Below are 16,838 nucleotides of genomic sequence, written 5' to 3'. Positions count from 1 at the left end.
GTATCTGGACTTTTCTTTGTTCTATTATTTCTCCCGGGACCCACCTCCCCCGAGGGATAGGGCTTTAACTAACGTCTTGACAAATGGTAATTTTCATGAACTATTGATTTAGCCAAAAATAAATGGAAAGCTTGATAATTACACAGAGATTTTCTCATGCGTCTTGCTTCTGTCCTGAGTCAATTCTTTCCGATTCTGTGACATATGAAAGAAATGGGTGCAGGTTTTGAAATACACCTTATTAAGAAGTGAATTAGCATGCAAAAGGATCAAGGGACATTTTCAGTAGACTGACCACTCAGTTCTCAAAATCTCCAGGCTACAATGTAAGTTAAGCAGGAAGAAATAAGAACTGTTAGTTAAAAAGCAGGACCTATTTAAATAAATAATAGAGAGCTAAAAGTTGATTCAAGGAGGGCTATACGGTTATTTTTTATTTATTCTCAGTTTCTCTTCTGAGAGTAGAGGATGCTGAGTCCATAATTTTTTCTTTGGTTTATTATAATATTGGTATTTCTTTTATTTAAAAGATATCACATACTTTTTATGGTAGTAGACCAAAATTGAGTTTATATTTTAGGTGAACTTTAGAAGGATGTGGGGCATAAATAATGGACCTGAAGGATAAGGGGAGTCAGAGTGAGTTTCCTTGGTTCTCCACCTCTAGAGATTTTTAAGCTTTCCTTATGTTATAGGAGAAGGAGGTATGAGTCAGAGGGAAAGTAGGAGAGCGACAGCCTGGTGCTTCCTATCTGTCCCCCTCCCAAGGCAGGAGCTAGAGGAGAGACATCGACCCCCTAGATGAGCCAAGGGAATTTGAGAGCAAAGGAGCCTTGTGCCTCGGTCCCCAGGGAGGACCCAGGGAAGCGGCAAGCCTCAAAGAGAGAGAGCAGAAGAGGAGAAGGGCTGTGGATTCCTTAGAAAGCACCAGCAACAACTCCCTAGGGGCCCCTCAAAACTCCAGAGGCACGGAAGAAGAATCAGTCAGCTGAGACGGAGCAGGGTCTGGAGAAGCCTGGGGATCAGGAACAAGGCATGACGCAACCGTCATAGGCGTGGGCTGGTGACCAAGGACAGGAAGGACAAAGTACAGCTCATCAGATGCCCAGTGGATGGGTAACAATGGCCAAAACCCAGACTCCCTATGATATCTTGGCATCTCTAAGACCAAACCAGAGATATGGAGTGAGAGCAGGACTGGGGGCAGGGGGAGGGAGGGGGAGACCCTGAGGGTCCCCAGAATGCACTGAGATTACATTTCTGCTACTGTGAAAACAGGCACTAAAAATGGAAACCCAGCTTCAGAAGCATGAGACAGTTACTTTGTGCACACCTGATTTCCAGTTGGAGATCTGTGTGCTCATTATACTCTCTGAAGTAGGCATAGACCCCCCCAGGCTTAGTTAACTCACCAGAACGTAGAAGGCATGCCTTGACACACCCATGCACAGCACCTCTTTCAACAAAGGTTGTTACTTTCCTTTTTAGTTCTGATTATTATTTCTCCACAATCATATAGCTTTTCCAGATATATTATCAGGCAACTGAGGGCAAGACCGCAAGGTTCCTCACTGCTGATATTTTCCTGCATACTGACTTGGTCATTTTATCCATCTGATCGCCCTTTCTCTTTAGCATTCTGCCCTTCAACTGCTGGCATAATAGTAGCTGGGGCTGCAAGGATAATGCTTAGCTTTACTAATTAAACACTAAAAGCCCAAGCTCACCTCTGAGATTTTTACACCTTAGCCTCTGACACGGCTCTCGCTCTTTTAAAGGATTTGGAATAATTCAAATCCCAGACTATATAGGAATGTGATTTTTATAGACCCATTTGCCCAGGAAAAAAATAACGGTTTTAGACATGGATATATATTGATTTTAAAAAATAGTTCCGGGGCTTCCCTGGTGGCACAGTGGTTGAGAGTCCGCCTGCCGATGCAGGGGACACGGGTCCGTGCCCGGGTCCGGGAAGATCCCACATGCCGCGGAGCGGCTGGGCCCGTGAGCCATGGCCGCTGAGCCTGCGCGTCCGGAGCCTGTGCTCCGCAACGGGAGAGGCCACAACAGTGAGAGGCCCGCGTACCGCAAAAAAAAACAGAAAAAAAAAAAGAGTTCCTTCTTTGTATATGATTAGGTCTCTTTTTGTCCTTTACAAACAGGAGAATTCAATCCAGGGTACTAAACATCTCAAGAGGTTATGAACGAGACCAGGGAAAGTTACCAAGAAAGGGATATTCTGAGTATGTTTCTTACGTAAACAATTTCTCTATGTGTTGTAAGGTAACCATTCAATGTTTCCCCCCCACCCCAAATGATGAACTAGTTTTCCTAATACCTATTCTTTCCCTGCTGACTTGAAATGACATGTTTCTCTTATATTTAGCTTGATACGTACTTGAATCTGTCCTGGGACATTTTATTTTGTTCTATTCATCTGTGACTTTCAGGACCACACTATCATGATAGTACTTACTATGTACTATCACTTTGAGACTCCAAACCGTAAACTACCATTCCAAAGTGTCTTGACTATTCTCACACCTTTATTTTCCTAGAAATTTAAGTTTATTAGATCAATTACCCCCCAAAATATGCTGTTTATATTTTTACTGGACTTTAATTTCATTTACTGATTTCTTGAGGGGAAATTCAGGTATATATAATATAATATAATACAATATAGTCCCTTCCAAGAACATGGTATGCCTTATTCTACATCATCACCATTAGTCTGTTCTATTGAATTATATTGCATGACCACAGGAAGAATTTTTCATTGTCTTCATAAAATTCCTGCATCTTTTGTTATGGTTATTCCTGTATGAGTTAAATGGATGACTGTTTTGTAAATGAATCTTTCCGCAAGATATTTTTCATGATTTTTCCTTGATATATAAGCAAGTTATTACCTTTCCCACATATATTCAATAACTGGCAGCCATAATGGATACTCTTACTAGTTTCAATGTTTTTCAGTTAGACAATTATTTACTCTCTAGTTGACAAAAATTTTAAATCCTCTTTCCAAAAAGTCTAACTCATTCATTTTTCTTGCCACATTGCATTGGCTAGAGCTATAAAAATAATGCAAAAGTGATGATAAAATATCAGATGTCCTTCTTCTGTTTATGCTATTTACGGAATAATTCTGTATTTGACCTTTAAGTATGACGTTTGTTCTTTTTTCCACTATGGAGTGTTCATCTTATTAAAGAATTAGCTAACTTCATTTCTAATATAAAAATACACTTTAATTATAAATGAGATTTTGTGTAAGGCCTTTTACAGATACTGAGATACCTGTTCTTTTTGGTTTGTTTTCTGTGATGTAATATTTTATGTTACGTCAATTTGTGTTAATGTTGAAGTGTGCTCATATTCACCTCCTTGGTAATGTTGTACTGTTATTATTATTTTATTTTGCCATCGTATGTGTTTTGCTAAGATTTTATTTGGGATGCTTGTATCTATATTCATTCAAAAGGCTAAAGTTTTATTGTATTCAATTTTGGTCAGGTGTTTTTATTTTGATTAATCTGGCTTTCTAAAAGGACACGAGAAATTCTACATTTTTTCCGTGCTCTGCAAGAGTATAAATAATTTATATGAGAGTAATATAAAAATTATCCATAAAGCAATTCAGATCTGGAGCCCTAATGGGGAAGGATAGTCATCAACAATTTCAAAAAATCATGGTTTTTATATTCAGATCTTCTAACATTTCTTGAGTCAGTAATTATTCCTTAAAATCATTCATGAGAATTTAGATCAATATAGTAAAGTGAGCATGCTCATTACCTTACGGGGAGGAAAATAAAGGAAAAAGTGTAACAAGTGTAACAAGTAGACCAGAAATGTTGCAGAATGCATGAAAGCAAGACAGAAGAATAGAGTAGATACAGGGAACCAAGTGCTACCCAACATGCTGTAGGGCAGCGGTCCCCAACCTTTTTGGCACCAGGAACCGGTTTTGTGGAAGACAATTTTTCCACCGACCGGGGCGGGGGTGGGGGGCGGTGTCGGGCGGAGGGGAGCGGCTGGGGGGGCGGTGGTTGGGAGGAGCTGGGTTCAGGCGGTAATGGGAGCGATGGGGAGCGGCAGATGAAGCTTCATTTGCACGGCCCAGGGCAGGGGTTGGGGACCCCTGCTGTAGGAGACGCTGTCGCAGAGATGAGCGTGGTCCCGTGTAGTCTCAATGCCATAGTCAACAGGTGGGTATGAAAAGTGGAGGAGCAGTTCCTCAGGGTGATGAAATGGGAAGCAGTGCTCAACCTCCTCCCTCTGCCCCTCCCGCTTGCGGTGTGGCTCGGCAGTGGGAAGCCCTCAGAGGTTCTGGTTCACAAGGGGCCAGCCCACCCCATACCTGGTAACCCTATCGATGACCAAACAACATAGAAAAGCATAGGCAGAGAAACAGAGGGTCTTACGAGACTTGCAAAATATGAATTCACTGTTTTTGTAGGTTACAAAATAGTCAAACATCAGTAATAACATTTGGTCAACCTGCTTTGAACCACCAGGAAAGATCGATACTTGATTGCATTAAAACAAGGAACAATATCCACAGGTAAAACTGCAAAGCGAAGAAGCAAAAACACTTTTCAATAAGTAAAATTACTATTGTCAGTGATGAGCAAGAGACCATTGCATTCATAGAAAAGAATCAACTCGACTTCTGCCTTAAGATTGAAATTTCTTCACAGAAAACCTCTTTGCCAATACCTAAAGAAATGAGTAAAAATTAAGAAACAAGCTACCTCTCTCCCATTACAAAATGTATCAGGAAAGAAGGAAGGGAGGGAGGGAGGAAGGAAAGAAAGAAAGAGAGGAGACCTAATTCAATTTGAGCAGAGCTGGGGATAAACTTGATTCTGCTCCTACGTCTGTTTCAATCCCTAGAAACCATTCTGGTGAAGAGACATAAACCTGAGAAATTTTACTAATATTCCCAAGTCTGGAGAGATGAAAACTGAGGAGGGAGCTTTATCTTTTGACTCTTCTCATCAATAAGTAATAGAAATTACTGCTGGGGAGCAGTGAAAGCATGAGATATATTGCTGGGTGGCCTCATCCAATTGGCAGGGTAAAAACACTGATGATAGAAAAGATTTTCAAGAATGAGCAAAAAAAAAAAAAAAAATCTAAAAGAGTAATGCGAAAAGTATATTGGTGTTGACTTTTAGGAAGGTGAGTTGTTGCCACCCTCTATCAAACTAGAAATGATAAATCCTTCCAGGAATTTATGCTAAAGAAATGCTTGCACTTGTGCCCAAAGATGCAGAGATGCTCAATTTCCGTGTTGTTGATAAAAGCAAAGTTTCTAACATCCTAAATGTCCATCAACAGAGACGTGGTTAAGTAATTTAAAAGGCTACCTTCCCAAGGAACACGCTGAAGCTGTAAAATTGGATGAGGCAGATCCACATGTCAACACTGGATTTACCATCAACTCATTTGCTTAAGTGAAAAAGGAAGTTCCAGAGCAGCATGGATAATATTATCTCACATGTAGATTTTCCCATATGACACCGAAGACATAAACACACACATATGTATAGGCCTCAGTGGGGGAAAACAATGAACACTCAACTCTTGACGGTGGTTATCTTTAAGAAGACGAGTTCAAGAGATGTGGAAAAGGGGATTTCTTGGTTTTGCTGTACTTAATTGTTTGATTTCTTTCTATGACAATACGGTCGTGTTTCACTTGTATAATATTTGCTTAATAAACATAAAACATGCTAAAATCATTCTAGTCATCAGTGTTCAAACTGTGTATAGTATTCAATGATAATTTTTAAAATATTGGATCTGTTTACTTCATGATTCTAATTCTTATTTAGTACACTTGTGTTTTAGCCTCTCCTTTATTTTTTTAATTAAGCTTGCCAGAGTTATGTACGTTTATTTATTTTGTTCAAAAACAAAAAAACTGAGAAGTAAAACTACCATTTTCTATTTTCTGATTCATTGATTTTTGCTTGTAAGTTTATTTCCTTTTTTCCTCTTTCCTTAGATGCATTTTGTGGTTCTGTTCTAGAATCTTGAGCAAGAAGAGAGATCATATTTTATTTCTTTTCATTTTTTTGTTGTTTAGTGATGGAAGTTTTTAGGGTTATAGATTTTATCTAAGTAGAACTTTGTCTACATCCCAAAGCTTTTCTATGTGCCGTTTGTGTCGAGCTAATGCTTACTTGCCATGGGTTGGGCATTGTGTTATGAACCTCATATACAACCTCATACACAAGACTCCTGTCTCATTTTACACGGGCGAGCCAAAACATCTCTTTGGGGAGTGAGCACTCCCTCATTCTTAGCCCATGTGGCCTGGGAAGCATGGATCCAGCCTGATTTACAGGCGTGGACACAAAAGCCAGAACTTGGCCATAGTGATTTGTTCACAACCAGGCCAATGACCCAAACCCAGTTAATTAAAACCTTTCATGAGACTCTTACTAAGTCTTAGAAGAAAAATACACTCTTTATCACGGAATCTTTAGCTACATAACAAAATGAAAACAGGTGTCTTTGCCTCCTTGTGGATAGAGTTTGCCTGAGATTGAAAACAAACACCAGGGTGTGAAACTGTACTGTCCAAGAGCAGGAGAGTGAATTTATCCAGAAGTGTAGCACAGCCGCCCACTTGGCACTTGTGGCCATGAACTTAAAGTACAACAGATCAGCACAGTTGTATTTTCTTGAGTCATGTGCAGTTTGTTGCCCGGGTCCAGGCTGAAATACATCAAGATTAGGGACGAACCAAGGTGGAGTGTGTCAAACAAATACTCTGAAGTCAAAGAAGAAAAGGGAGTTAAGGGAGGGACTGTATGAAAACCACAGAACCTAAGCTGAGTGGGAGAAAAGGGAAGGTGTGAGTGTGTATCAAACAGTGAGAAATGGTAAAACCAGTGGATCTGAGGTGAGTGACTAGAGAAATAAGATGTGATGTTACAAGGCTTTTGGAGATAGTGCAATTATTGGTCATGATAAGACCCAAGGCAGTACTTTTAAAACGGTTTTTGACCTTGACCTAGAGTAAAAAATACATTTTTTATCACAACCCAATACACATATACATACGTGCATCTCTACATGCATCTCTCTCCATATATCTTATTTATTTATTGGAATTGGCTCATATGATCATAGAAGCTGGCAAGTCCAAAATACTAGCTTTATGCTAGATGTTTTATCTGTATCAAGTCTAAACCTTACAGCTCTCCTACAGGATCTTAGACGCTGGGCCAGGCTCAGAAAGCTGAACAGGTGTCAGTAGGGATGCAGTGCAGATCTGCCTGGCTGTGATCTTTCCACTCCACTGCACTCGCAGTGATCTGGGGGCCAACGGTGTGCCCCAGAAGGCTTGTTAGCAAATGTTCTCTATCAGTTTGGCCAACACACATGACTTCACAGGATAGCAAGCATTTGCCACCAGCCCCGCTGGTCCTTTTGTAGAACTAACCTTGCCAGGTGTACCTCTAGCATCCTTGGATCAAGTACCAATTATAACTGAAGTGCAATGTCATTAGTCACACAATTTTGAGCAGCTGCAGTTTAACTCCATTAAATTTACATCACCAAACTGACATAATGAAGGACTGCTGACAGAAGGAAAATAGGTATAAATCATACCTTCATGTACATTTGAATCATGGTGGAGTCATATCTAATACTCACCCACTAAGTGTAGACGCTCTTAATTCAGTAAAATTTATCATTAAAAGATCCTGGGAATTTATACACAGATGGATTTCTGATCATACACCCGTTACAGAAATAAACTGGGATACATCAGATCAAACCTAACACCCCCATTGTACAGACGAGGGACTGAGGGATTATATGAAAGAGTAACTAACACTTATATTGTGCTGAGTTCTGGAGTTGAAATATCTGAGTTTAACCCTGACTCCACCATCTGTCAGCTGCCTGATCTTGGACAAGTTACCTCATCTCTCCTGGCTTCAGTTTCCTTTTCTGTGCCATGAAGATAACAGTAATGTGATTGTCTATCATGATTGAGTTGATGTGAGCAATAAATGAGTTAATACATATGAAAGGCTTTATAGAGTGCCTGACTCACAGAAATTGCTCAAAAAATGGTAAATATGTAATCGCTATTATTCCCTTTTACTTACTTTTAGACACGACAATCGGAACATCTTGTAGCCAAACTTACGGGACGGGTGCTTTATATCTTGTTTGCGAGGGTATCTCCACAGCAGGAATAAAGGACTTTAAAACATGTAATTCTCTTTGAGGAAATAGGCGTTTCTTACTGGAGAAAACTGGAAGATTGTGAGCTCCATGACAGTGAAAATAAATCTGCCTTGAACACATTTCGCCAGCACATGGTGGGTGTTCAGTAGGTCTTTTCCGACTGATATACTAACTGACCATCTAGTTAGAACAGAAGGCAGGCACTCGAAAAGCTCATTAACAATAAAAGGAAGAAAATAAGTGCCCATCAAAGAAAGAGAATTTGGCCAAAGGAATGCCAAAATGGAATTTATAATGTTCATGGATCTAATGAAAATGTATAATTGAAATGGTATTTAATGATACAAACAATATGCAGTCAAATGCAAACTGTGCAATAAAGACCACGCAGGATTAGGGTATCTGTTGCCAAGGTGCCAGCCTGGGGGGCCTAAGGGGCGACGTTATTGGCATCCTCTCCCCCCCTTTCTGGGGGTTGAGAAGTCGGGGCTCAGCTACCCAGAGATGGAGGGCTGTTGTAACCTGCTCGGCCTATTGGACAACGACGAGATCATGGCCCTATGCGATACCATCACCAACCTCCTGGTGCAGCCTGAGGACCACCAAGATGCCATTCGTGCAATATTAGTGTACAGTCAAAGTGCAGAAGAACTTTTGAGGCGTAAAATAGTCCACCGAGAAATCATATTTATGTACTTGGCGACACAGTGGGTTATTATACCTCCAGCTACTGCAAAACAACACAATGTCATTCAGCGTGCGAAGGGTCGCTAGAAAGAGCAGCCACAACCGAGACCGAAGGGAATGGCAGAGCCACGTAAGACAGAGGACGTGAGACTCTTTGAACAGCAGGAGAAAGAAGATAAAAAAGCTGAAAAGTCTGATTTTCGTCGATTAGGTGCAGAATTCTGTCACTGGTGCTTTGAACTTAATTCTCAGAATGCTATTCTGGGACCACGTCAAGAAGAATGGGGGCCACAGCACTTCTGGCATGATGTCAAGCTTAGGTTCTATTACCACACATCTGAAACAAAATGTGATAGACTACCATGGAGCAGAAATTGTGAGACTTCGTCTGCTGTCACTAGTGAATGAAGAATATCTTTTTCTCAGTCCCAACCTAAATTCCCATGGACTGAAATGCACTTCTTCTCCCCATGGTCTCATTATGGTTAGAGTTTGCTGGGACCGTCCACCGAGGGAACACCTGTTGGGGCATTTTTGAACAGATTTTTGGACTCATCCACTGCCCTTCTGTGGAGAGTACTTGGAAAATCAAATTTACCAACCTGAGAATTATTGGAGAGAGTTCCCTTGCTCCTGCGACATTAATGAAAGCAGCTATTACACTTGAACCAAGTGATCGAGAAGCCTTTTATATAATGTAAACACTTTATGTGGTCCAGTGAAGTACGACTCAATGTAAGGCAGGCACTGGATAGTGGGACTGGAGACCAAACTTTATCTAGTGGAAAGGAGGCACTGTTGAACAAAAGAGAATTAATTTTACCTAGCCCTTGAAGCACTGAGTACTATATATGTCAGTCTGAAAAACCTTGTATACAGAAATTCTTCCAAATACTACATCAGTAATGTTTAAGTGATTTCAGATTGGGGGATTGACGTATTTTAGCTGAAATGTCTTTCTTGACTACAGGTTAACATATTATGTGAACACTTGCCTCCTTCTACTTGAGTTGCAGCAAATGTTCTGAAAGCTTCATGCAATTCATCAAATAAATCCCACTTTAAATGTTGTAAAAAAAAAAAAAAAGATCACGCAGGATTAGAAATTCAGAAAAGAAGTTGCTCACTGAAGGCTGGAAGAATCAGAAGCCTGAGGAGAGGATTCCTTTTTTTAATGCTTAGAGTTTGGGTAGGTGGAAGGACAGGAGAGAACTTCCAGGCGAGGGGAACGGCACAAGTAACAGCATCAAGGTGGCGATAAACGTGGGCAGAGACGATGAAATGAACCGGGAAGAAACGACGACTCTTTTTAAAGGTGTGGCGCGCGGTACCTTGGCCGAGTTGCCCACAGTAGCCGGTGCAGTTTGCGACACCGTTCTTTGAGATCTTCCTTGCGTTCAGCAAAGAGGAGGCCTCTTTATCTATATATGGACGCTTGGGGTCACCTAAACAGGTGCCTCATCACAGCCTCTAATTTGGATGAGCCCAGTAGCCCTACGAGAAATAACTGGACCTCACCCATAGGAAGGGCTATTTACAATTATGTTTGAGAATTTTGGAAAGGGTGTGCGTGTGCATGTGTGTGTGTTATCTAGTTTACAGGTATGGAAAAGAGGGCGGTTAGTGACAGAAGGAACGACAACTCAGGGACAGGGCAGTCACGAGGTGGTGGCCCTGACATCAGTGTCACGTTGTGATCAAATTAGCCCCTTCTCAGGGTCTCTCTGGGTGGCAAAACTGAAAAGAGCTGTTTCACCAGGATCCCAAGCTGCTCTCCTGGAGGTGAGCAGAATCTGAAGGGACTTAATCACCCAGTGTCCCTGTGCCCGTCCTCCTACACAGGGAGCCACCTACAGGAGAGAGAACCGAGTACCAGGTACCGGGAGACAAGTAGCCAAGGACTCCAGGTAATGGCAGTAAAGTGAAACAAGCATGTCAAGGTGTTAAAGGTCAAAGGTGGTCCCCGAAACACCTGAACGGCAAATCACCAGCGAAGGGGCAGAAGGCATGCAGCTCAGGTTATATGTGAGACCCCAGCTCACACCAAAACTGTCACCAACACACTCTTTTGGGCAATGTGACCCAGAGTTTTCTGCTGGCCAGACTCACCTGGGACCCTTGTTAGGTGTGCTAGAAGCCCTGCCTGCCCTCACTACTAAATAAGGATCTCTAGTGGAGGGCCCAGAAAGTTCTTTGAATAACAAGCATTTACCCTGAGGGAAGGGGTTATTCTCACCACTGAGGAAGTCTGGACAACTCTAATCTCAGAGACTTCTTGAAAGGTGCAAACGTGGAAGGTGGCAGTCTGGTCACTTGGCACATAGAGGCTATTGACACGGCAGAACTGTTAAAGTGAGTGATGCTAGCTGGTGGCACGGAGAGGATACTTGGGTGACAGCTGTAAACAACTTCGAGCTGGCATGCTTTGCCGATGTCAGCCTGTGCCTGTGGCATGCATTAAACAGGCCACAAATCCTGGGCAAGAGGGACAGTCCGCCATCAGCAGATGTATCGTAAGTCTTCCTCCGTAAGAATTTTCGTGATGACAGTGTAGGAAACAAATCTAGATATTCCACTGAATCCAGGCTGTCATTAACAGATTTACAATGTAATCAATAATATAGGCACTTTAATCAAATGAACCACATAGGAATAACAGTATTAAATGCCTGACAGCTTTAGAAGTTATTTATCTGTCCCTCGCTCTATAAATCTATATGTATTTTTCTATCAATAGAGATAAAAGGAAATGCATATAGAAATACAGATATATTCCTTTGAACAACTACCAGCTTCCCCTTAAACTCACCGCAATTTTCAAACGGCATGCTAACTATAAAATAAGGTGTGCCATAAGTTTGTCAAGCACGTCTTTAGGAGCTGGAATAAAGTTTCCACGCCCCAGAAGATAAAGCTTTTGCACAAGACAGAGAGAAAAAGACTCATGGGAGCTTACTGGGGAGAACCTTCTATGCCTTTCTGCCTTTGCATCCTACAAATATTGTCTACTTTGCAAGTTGGAGGTATCCCACCACTTTAATATTAATTTGCATTTCCTGTCTTATATTGATTTGGCTGGAGTTTGCATAAGCTGCGGCGCTTTGCCCACCAAGAGAGAAAGTCGTTCAAGTAAACTTTTCTTTCTTTCTGGAACTCACCCCAGTCCCCTCCTTTTCTCTCTCCCCCTTCGCCTTCACCCCTCTCTCAGCCCAGCTCTGCCCTTCCCTTTTAAGAAAGTTGCATTAGTTCTTTACAAGTGAACAAGAACAGAACCAAATGTTTCACATCTGCTCTCCGAGTTCACGGATTAGCATGAGAATGAGTGGCCAGTGTTTCAATGGTGCACAGGCCAGTGGATGAGAATGGGGGCTCAAGCCCGCTATCAGAGGGCTCTCTGGCTCCTGCCAGATGTCCTAGGCCCAGGACACAAAAGCAGTGAACCCAGGGCTTTAACAAATCACCTTTCTCTGGGTCTAATCACTCAAGAAGAGGTTTTGTTGTGGGTCTGGAGAGGGTCAGGTTGGTCTTCAGTGATCTGTAGCTTCGCCCAGCCCCTCCAAGCCTTCACCCCGGGGGCTTTCTAAAGAGACCTCTTATTTCTCTCCCCCAAATGCAGGGCTCTGAGGGCAAAAGCTGCATGCCAGCGTCCCCCGAAGGCTCAAGGGCTGCAGGGGACTCATTAATCAACGGTGGCAACGTCGCTGGTCGGGCACTCACCCTCTCTGTCTGCACAATGAAGACTTTAGCAAGAATAAAATGGCTCAATGGGCAGGTACAAGGTCAGGCCTAGTGGCAAGACGGTTCCAGTGTGACCACAGTCGGAGGAATCCTGCACTTCCTGGAGGGAAGGCCCATAAACTGGAAAGCGGTGGTTCTCAAAGTGTGGTCCCCAGACCAGCATCATCAGCCCCACCTGGGAACTTGCCGGAAACGCAGACGCTCCGCTCCAGCCTGACATCCCGAGCAGAAACTCGGGGGTGGGCTCAGTAACGTGTCACCTCTACAAAGTCTCCTTAGTTCCAAAGAAAAGAAACTCCAGGAAAATTTTTAGTTTTTTACAGTAATTTTACACCCATACATGTTTGTTTGTTTGTTTGTTTGTTTGTTTGTTTTGCGGTACGCGGGCCTCTCACTGTTGTGGCCTCTCCCGTTGCGGAGCACAGGCTCCGGACGCGCAGGCTCAGCGGCCATGGCTCACGGGCCCAGCCGCTCCGCGGCATGTGGGATCTTCCCGGACCGGGGCACGAACCCGTGTCCCCTGCATCGGCAGGCGGACTCCCAACCACTGCGCCACCAGGGAAGCCCCCGTACCCGTTTTTATTCTCATCTTAGATGGGGTGACCAACCATCCTGATTTGTCCGAGACTGTGGGGTTTCCCAGGAAGTGGGACTTTCAATTCTAAAACTGAGAAAGTCCCCGGGAAAACTGGGACAAGTTGGTCACCCTATCTGAGGAGCAGGGCCAGTTTGATTATTCCTGGACTGACCTGCATTCCTTTCCACCTGTCTGTTGCTGCCCTGCTGCTCCATCACCTTCTGGGTTGGAGGGGACAAAGAAAAAGAGATTAGCGACAGAGCCGTCAGCCAAAGGAGAGAGTTCTCATAATGCAAGAACAACAGAGGGCTCAAACAACAACGAAAGGAAGGCAGCAACTACGCAGAGGCCGTGGGCTTTGTATGAAAAATGTCTCCCTTGACAGTAAGTGCCGCCTTTAGAGAGAAGGCTTGGAAGCTTCTTCCTACACTCAGGATGACGGGGGATATACTCTTGGTCACCCTTCCATAATCTTAGCAGAAAAATCATTAAACCAGTTAATTCTTTATACTCCCCGTTATACATTCTATATATTTCAGTTAAGATGCTGTCCTATTTCATCCTGATTTACCTCCTCTGCTGCTCTTTAGGAAGTCATGTATCTGGGCCCCGAGGTTAAAGGTGAGATTTAAACCAGAGATAGAATTTGAGGGAGTTCCCTGCACTTGAGAGCGTATATGGAAAGGGAAGAGCTGCCTTTGAAAGTCAGGGATCTGTAAACTGATGGGATGCCAGACACAGGTGGAAGAAAGGATTACAGGTGGTCACTCTGGACTGGAGGGGGTACTTATGCGATAGGTATGCCAAGGTCACAGCACCGCCATGCTACTTGACGTAGAAGTCTTACATCACAGGAAGTGATGTGATCCGGCAGCTGTGCAGGGCCAGAGAGGTAGTATTTGGTCCCTAAGATAAGAAGAAAAGGTCTGGTAGTGACGGTGAGGAATATGCTCATTTGCAAAGACGGCAACGCATTATTAAACTCCTGATCAAATTTGGGGATGTTTCATTTAAAAATTATAGAAAAAAAGAGAAAGGGAAAAATTAAAGTGCAGTAAAAGGGGCATAGGTTTTGGAGCTCAACAACGTCGAGTTCAAATCTTGCCCTTTTACTTACTTATTATGGGACCTTGGGCAAGTTACTTAAGCCTCCTTTTACTAGAAATCTGGACAAATAACATCTGTCTCCAAAGGGTTCTTTGAGAATTAAATAAGGTGATAAAATCCTTTGCAGGGTACCTGGTACACAGCAGGTGCTCCATAAATGCCGAGGACCAATGTGATATAGTAGCAAGGGTTTGGAGTTTTGCTTCAATAGAGACTTAGGTTCCAACTTCTAACTCTGACCCTTTTGAGTAGGTGTCTTTAGTCATTTAAGCTCTATGTGTGAAATTAACTGTGTTTGTCTCTGAGAATGCTTTAAGGATGAAATGCGCTTTCATACACAAAGCGCTCAGCACTTGGCTGGGTGTCACCCCCACTTCCCCAAATCGTGTTAACCAAACCCTTCTCGGAATTCTCACATAGCTCTCTTAGACTCCTCCCACCCCCCATGCATGGTCACTGGGTACCTTCCAGGCTTCTCCTCTCTAAGTTCTCCGTGTGCATCTGTGTGTCTCTAACACCTGGCAATGAACACTGAGATGAACTGAGCCTTAGAGAATGGACATCTGGTAACTATGAGGACCAGTTTAACCCTAATCCCTGGATCTGGGAAAAGCAGGTGGGAGAATGCCTATAGGTTCACTGATTTCTCTGGGGCAGAGCCTGGGCACCAAGGGGTGAGGGGCAGGGCTTGGACTCAGGGATTCGCCCCCTGTGAATGCTCCTCCTACAGGCAGGCCCTCTTTTTTTTTTTTTTAATTGAAGTACAGTTGATTTACTATGTTGTGTGAATTCCTGCTGTACAGCAAAGTGATTCAGTTATACATATATATACATTCTTTTTCATATTCTTTTCCATTATGGTTTATCACAGGGTATTGACTAGAGTTCAATACTGTATATTGAATACAGTAGGACCTTGTTGTTTATCCATTCTATATATAACAGCTTGCGTCTCCTAACCCCATACTCCCACTCCATCCCTCCCCCCACCCCTCCCCCTTGGCAACCACAAGTCTGTCCTCTCTGCCTGTGAGTCCACTTCTGTTTCATAGATAAGTTTTTGTGTCATATTTTAGATTCCACATATAAGTGGAATATCATATGGTATTTGTCTTTCTCTTTCTGACTTACTTTTTTTTTAATTAATTAATTCAATTAATTTATTTTTGGCTGCGTCGGGTCTTCGTCGCTGCGCGCCGACTTCCTCTAGTCGTGGCGAGCGGGGGCTTCTCTTCATTGCGGTGCGCGGGCTTCTCATTGCGGTGGCTTCTCCTGTTGCAGAGCACAGGTTCTAGGTGCGCAGGCTTCAGTAGTTGTGGCACGCGGGCTCAGTAGTTGTGGCTCTGGGGCTCTAGAGCACAGGCTCAGCAGTTGTGGCGCACGGGCTTAGTTGCTCCAGAGCATGTGGGATCTTCCCGGACCCGGGCTCGAACCCGTGCCCCTGCATTGGCAGGCGGATTCTTAACCACTGCGCCACCAGGGAAGCCCCTGACTTACTTCACTTAGCATGATAATCTCTAGTTCCATCCACATGGCTGCAAATGGCATGATTTCATTCTTTCATGGCTGAGTAATATTCCATTGTGTCTATGCACCACATCCCCTTTACCCTTTCATCTGTGGATGGACACTTAGGTGGTTTCCGTGTCTGCGCTGTTGTGAATAGTGCTGCTCTGAACATAGGGCTGCATGGATCTTTTTGAACTACAGTTTTGTCTGGATCTATGCCCAGGAGTGGGATTGCTGGATCACATGGTAGCTCTATCTTTAGCTTCTTGAGGCACCTCCATGCCGTTTCCCACAGTGGCTGCACTGACTTACGTAGGCAGGCCTGCTTCTTGCTGCCCCGACTGCTGTGACCCTCCTGGGCTCTGAGGATCTGGGAACCATGTCAGGCGGAGTCCAGGTTGGACTTCACCAGACCCCTGGTTGGGTTTTGTTTCTGTGCTTCTGCTCTCCAGGCAGTGAGCAGCCCGCAAAAGAATCCTGGAGTTGCAGTCGGCCTTTGGGTCAGACCTCCAGGCTGCACCGCTTCAGGTTGCATCCACCTGGGCAAGAACTGTGGCCCCATCACCATCCAGGGGGCACTCACCAGGCCCAGCCCTCCCGGGTGGTCTTCCCTGCACCTCCTGAGGCAGGCAGGAGGCAAGACCCAGGTGTGGGATCATACCCAGATGTGACTTGGAGATCACTAAGCTGCCTGATGTCACCGGCTGGTTGGCAGCCCACTTAGGACTCTGGGAAGCCTCTCTGATTTGGGCTGCCCTACTACACGGCCTCCTCCAAATCCGCCTCTTCACCCCCAGTTCCCTCCTCCGCAAAATGAAGGAGTTCGATGCAAGGAGCTCTAGAAGGGTGAGCCCAGGACAGACCATCTAGTCCTAGGACTCTCCATCTCCTTAGCTCTGACTTGTGGAGGCTGCTGGGGGTAAGACCACACGCTGCGAGCTAGTCGGGCAGCCTTAGGATCCCATGTGACCTTGGGGAGGCATGTCCACAGGCCTTA

At 43.9% G+C, this 16,838-nt stretch overlaps 1 pseudogene; it reads left to right on the top strand.

Moving 5' to 3' along the window:
* The first annotated feature begins 4,173 nt into the window (after window positions 1-4,173).
* LOC114889551 lies at window positions 4,174-9,649 on the top strand (annotated as a pseudogene).
* The last annotated feature ends 7,189 nt before the right edge of the window (window positions 9,650-16,838 follow it).

This window comes from Monodon monoceros, unplaced genomic scaffold (genome assembly GCF_005190385.1).
Source record: "Monodon monoceros isolate NGI ecotype Baffin Bay Population unplaced genomic scaffold, NGI_Narwhal_1 Super_Scaffold_9, whole genome shotgun sequence".
Classification (NCBI taxonomy): domain Eukaryota; kingdom Metazoa; phylum Chordata; class Mammalia; order Artiodactyla; family Monodontidae; genus Monodon; species Monodon monoceros.
Note: the sequence above shows the minus strand (reverse complement) of the source record. Positions and strands in the feature narration are given on the sequence as shown.